This window comes from Antrostomus carolinensis, unplaced genomic scaffold, assembly GCF_000700745.2.
Source record: "Antrostomus carolinensis isolate BGI_N321 unplaced genomic scaffold, ASM70074v2 scaffold5061, whole genome shotgun sequence".
Classification (NCBI taxonomy): Eukaryota; Metazoa; Chordata; class Aves; order Caprimulgiformes; family Caprimulgidae; genus Antrostomus; species Antrostomus carolinensis.
The window spans coordinates 18,956-24,295 of NW_010293350.1; positions in this window are offsets into that span (position 1 = coordinate 18,956).

Genomic DNA, 5,340 nt, shown 5'->3' on the forward strand with positions numbered 1-5,340 from the left:
AGATCCCTGCTTATGGCAGGGGGGGTTGGAACTGGATGATCTTTAAGGTCCCTTCCAACCCAAACCATTCTATGATCTACTTGAATTCAGCTTTGTCACACTATTAAATTAAGTACAGTCATAAATACCAGAAATAGAATAGGAACAACTTTTGCCTGTTAGAGAAAGATGGATGTCTGAGTTTCTCAAGTAAATTTACACCACTGAGGATTGTGAACAAAAAAAACGAGCAGTTTTACCCTAAAATAGGGTCTTTTCTTTCCCAAGTTCCTATTACAAGAAGTTACACAGGATCGTCTGTTACTGCCACCTACTGATAAAGTGATAAACAGCCGACTGAAACAAAAAAATATCAACATCAACTGGAAATGACCTCAAAGGAGGATTTTAAATTCATGGATGCACTCTCAAAAGCAGAGTACCTGCACTTCTGTTGTCATGGTCTGCATCCAGTAAGGTATCGCCTGTCACTGTGGTACTGCTGGCGTGTGGTTCAACCTCACACTTCAGTTCCAAACTTCTCAGTTTAGGAAAAGACAAATAGATGGTTTGGCTAAACAGGTCAGGTGTGGAGCTGAAAAACACTTTAAAAGTTGTGAAAATCTTTGGGTCGCTGTGTACTCCCTTCTTGAACTTCATTTTCCAATTTCAGACGTAATTCGAATGCCTGTTCCTCATGCTGCCGGTTGTGCCACCACGTAGACTTTGTCCTTTTGCTCCCGTGAGCAGGTGATGTGGCTGCAAACGGCAGCAGGGCCTGGCCCGAGGGCCGAGCGGGCCCCCAGCACACTGAGCTGCTAATCATGTCTCCTGTTTGCCTTCCTCTTCGCAGAACTCTGCAACTGCTTTCATGTGATTGACTGCTGCGCTGCTCCTTCACATTCAAACTGTGCTCCTGGGGTTTTTGTTTCACAGTGGGTCTTTGTTTGTTGGTTTTTTTTTTCCCAATGAAAATAGGCCAAATAGTTCTTCATATGTCACAGCAGAAGTATACAGCCAGAGCAGAACCTAGGCCACTGCGTACGCTTAGAGTAGCATTTTACGGAAAATGCACTAGGCATGGTGTAAGGACGTGTTTCAAACCCATTCCTCAAAATCTATTTGTTCCGTCGCCTCTCACTGTGCCTTATCCTGTTGTGCCTTTGAACTTGAGGCTGCTTGCTTTAGCCCTTCATTCTTTGTATAGACTGCTCTAAAGAGATGCGCCATTTTTTTCAGTGAAAGGAAGGAATGAGCCAAACTTTCCATCAACTTAGTATTTCTAGAAAAGAACTATTGTGGCTTTTTAAAATCCTTTCAAGTAGCAGTGGCTTTAAAGATGTTTACAGTCTAACAGCCTGTCTCTGGCAAGTGTGGCTCACGTGACTTTTGGCTGTAAAATGATCCTTAACTTTCTTGTTGCAAAGACTGTTCACTACCATGGTTCTTGTCTGAGAGGTTTGCCCCTGGAGAGCACACTGGCTTTTATCCTACTCATCAGAACACAACAAACAGATTTCCAGTGTACACTATCTGTAGTTCTGATATGAATATGTTAGTCATATCCTTAAAAAATCAAGTGAAAAAACTTCAGATGCTAAGATTCTCATTAAAAAAATACCTCAACAGAATCTTTAAGAATATAAATAGTTATAGACAATAGCCTCTCTGAGGTCTGTTCTTTCTCAGACAGCACATCCATGTTTTGTTCTGGGAGTTTGCTTCAGACTCGGGAAAATAACTGTAGAGAGCGACTGTGAAATATCTATTAATGAGAAATTAGAAGGCCCTAAAAGTGATTATATTTCTTTACAGTGCTGCCCATATCAGCTAAACAAATAATTGCAACAAGGATGTGCGCACATTTGAGCACATATGTGCGCATATTTAAACAGAATCTGAATAAATGCAAAAAATACATTAAAAGACCATTAAAGAAGTCAAGTTAAGTGCTCATTTAAGAAAAGTCAGAGTTAAATTTGCTTATGGGTCTTCCATTTGCCTCTCTCATTTGTATGCACTACTATTCCAGATTGCCATTGCAGGAATTCCCACAAGGCACAGTATAGGCAATGCTCAGTTAATGAGCAGTTACTCGATACTATTTCGGTGACTTTATTCATTGTGTAGCCCTGGGCCTGATTTACTCACAAATTTCTGCTTTCAATGCAGAAATGTTCCCTGATGAGCTTCTCTGTGGTGCTCATCATGCATCACTTCACAAAGTATCTCCACGGGATCCAAGAGGAATGCAAGGGTGGAACTATTCCCATCTTACCATAGTAAGCTAAGGCAGAGCCTGAACAGAAGAGGTGAGGTTGTCAGTACCTGCCTCTTCAGAGTACTTAGGGCTTTCAACATCTCAAACAATGTTCTCATTTGCTCAAGCTCCAGCTAAGAATCCTCAGCTTTACAAACTGGAGGGATTTTTGGAAGTCAAACGCCAAGAAACTGAGAGGAAAAAAGCAACATGAAATGTTTAGTTTCACGATTTTTTCTGGTATTTCACAGACGCAGTGACAGAACCCAGTTCTCCCGAGCACCGGTGGCTCTTAGCCTTCTAACACTATTTTATGGTCCCACCTTGTATCTTCTGCAACAAATGAAGCAGCTATCCATGTGGTGCATTCTCCAACAGAGCACATCCATCCTAAAGCAGGGTAAGCAGCATGAGGGGAAAATACTATCAAGTCATATAATTATTTTTTTTAAATGAAACATATCCTGAATATTATCTATCCAATGACGGATTATAATGGAATGATAAATAATATGTGGCCAATCTGCTTTGTAATTCCCCCAACAGGTTAACTCTCTACAAACCATGTGATTAAAAAGCATATTTGCTGTCATAGGTCTCAGCAGGACTTCCTATAAACCTTATTCTCTAAGGACCTTATTCTCAGGACGTACCCACGTCCTGAAGTCTTTGTGCCACTTGTTAAAAATAGCTGTATATTAACTGTGCATGAAGTAGCTAACCCCACCAGCTGGCTGTTGCCTGATTATTGGATATTTGATGTTGTCATACATCTCTATAAGACATTCCCCTGTTTGCTCTCTGAGATGTGCCTGTCAAGATTTGACTGCTACCATAAAGGCCTTTTTTGTACATTTCAATTTTTGATTGTCATGAACATGACAAGGAGTCAACTAAGACTGTGAAATTTATTATTGTTGTATTGGTATGTTTGGATAGCGGTGATGTCCTGCAAGCCGATTTTGTATGGTAGTTATCAACTCTTGTTCAGGTTAGGCTGGGTCTGATTAAAAAAAAAAAATTAAAAAAAAAAAATTCAACTGAACAACCCCTCTTTTCCAGAAGACAACAAGGATATTCTAATTTACCCCTCTGTAGAATAAGAAGTGATGACTTCGTCATCCACCAGGATGCTCGTGTGTCCACTTTGTGAGAGGACATGAAATGTGAAGCTCCACCTTTCCCTAAAGGAAAGTGAGTTGCGGAAAGCTGGGTTATCTTTGTCTGAATATGATGTCAGAGCTGTTTTGATTGCTAGGTTCTTGCAATGCCAATGAAAGGAAGCTCCTACAGAATATTCTTAGATCTCAGGGAAGTCAGTCTAAACTGTGGCTTCTGCCACAAATGAGAGCCATGTGCCAAAACTCTTAAAACTTCTGCAGAGAAAACATCAGGGAAGAAGAGCAAGTTACAATGCTGTTTTGGTGACCTAATTCAGCAAAACTTAAATCCACTGCTCCAAATGGACATGAGGATGCAAAAACTTCATTTTAAAAAAAGGGTCAGCAAAATAATAGACAAAGAATTTTAGACAAAACAAGTACATTTTTTTTCTTCATATTCTTAGTTAACTTCCCTAACTTTTCAGAAATCATTCAGTTATTTTAGCTGAAACTTACTAAACTTTGCAGTGTGAAACAGGACGTTGTCACTGCAACTCTCAGCCCAAAGAGCTAAATTGGGGAATAGCTTCAACAGAGTCCATTCTTCAACAGGGAAGCACTGGGCAGCCTTAATGAAAAAAAAAAACCCTAAAAATCAGTGCAACTTAGGACAACCCACAGTGCTCTTAGGTTCAGAGCTTCTCAGATCCCAGCTACAGGCTATTTTATGATCAAGTGCTATGAAGAGATTGCAAGATTAAGTTCCATTGCAACCATGCCCTGAAGCATTTGACCACTACGATGGAAAGAGTCAAATGAATGTGGTTTCTCTGAAGGAAATATTGCCTCCTTGACCTTTTCAGGTCTTTGAATCTCAATAAAGGAGAATGTAGAGTAGAATTGGTAGTCATGCCATATCTGGGTTTTTTTTAAGGGAGACTAGCAAGTCTCCCTTAAGAGACCATTAAGGAAGATAGCCATGGGCAAAATCTTGTTAGATTCTTGCCTCCATTCAGTGTACAAATGAGCACAGGCCTCACGCCACACCAGCTGCACACTGCACGCTGCCCAAAGCTTTCTAATAGCGTCTCTCCTCCTGCCTGTCCGTCACAGCCCTTAGAGCTGGCTGGTCACGTGCCATTGACTTTTCTTTGCTGCTGCTAATGATACGAGCTGGCAGGCCTGTCAGCAAGACAGCCTGTTTTGCAGAGATCAGTTTTCACAGGATTCCTTTGTCTGTCCTCAGGAGACCCCAGTGACACTGACGGCATTAATAGCCCAAGCTGAGGAGTCTGGGAACTCGTCTGCATCTGCACTTCATCAGATCGGAAAGCTGAAAGGGCAGGCAGGGCGACACATCTTCCGTTTGGGAAAACAAACAAAATCTATTTCTTCTAAGATCCTAAGGGAGGTAAGAAAAGGACTGATAATTCCTCAATACAGTGAATCTGTTCTATGAACACTGGAAAAAAAAAAAGACACACTCTTGGGATGCAAATTTACAACCCTTTAAACTTTAATAAAGTCCTTCGTACCTTGATCTGTAACCTCTTTTGATATTTTTTTCTTTAAATAACCGAAGGCACAATGATTTTGTGAAATGTAATATATCAGTATTACTGCAAGGTGAGGAGAAAGTTAAGCCCCAAATCCCGAAAACAGAATCTCTCGCCCATCCTTCCTCTGCTTTCAGATGGAGCACACGCAGATCAATAAAGCACACAGCTCCCTGGAGATGAACTCTGCTAAAACACACACAGCCCTATCCTGCTTCTTGCTCTTCTCATCTGCTGCCAGTGTCCTAAAAAAAATCCCAGTCACCCACTCGGGGCAATAGTTAGGCAAACAAACATTAAAAAACCAGAATGCTATGGACTGGCTAGTTGTGGTACGTAACTACGGCTCTGGTATCCATCACATCTCCTCTGTGTCAGACAGGAGATGCTTATCCAGAGACATTCTGCACATTTACAGAAGCATCTTATGTTTGCAAGCAGC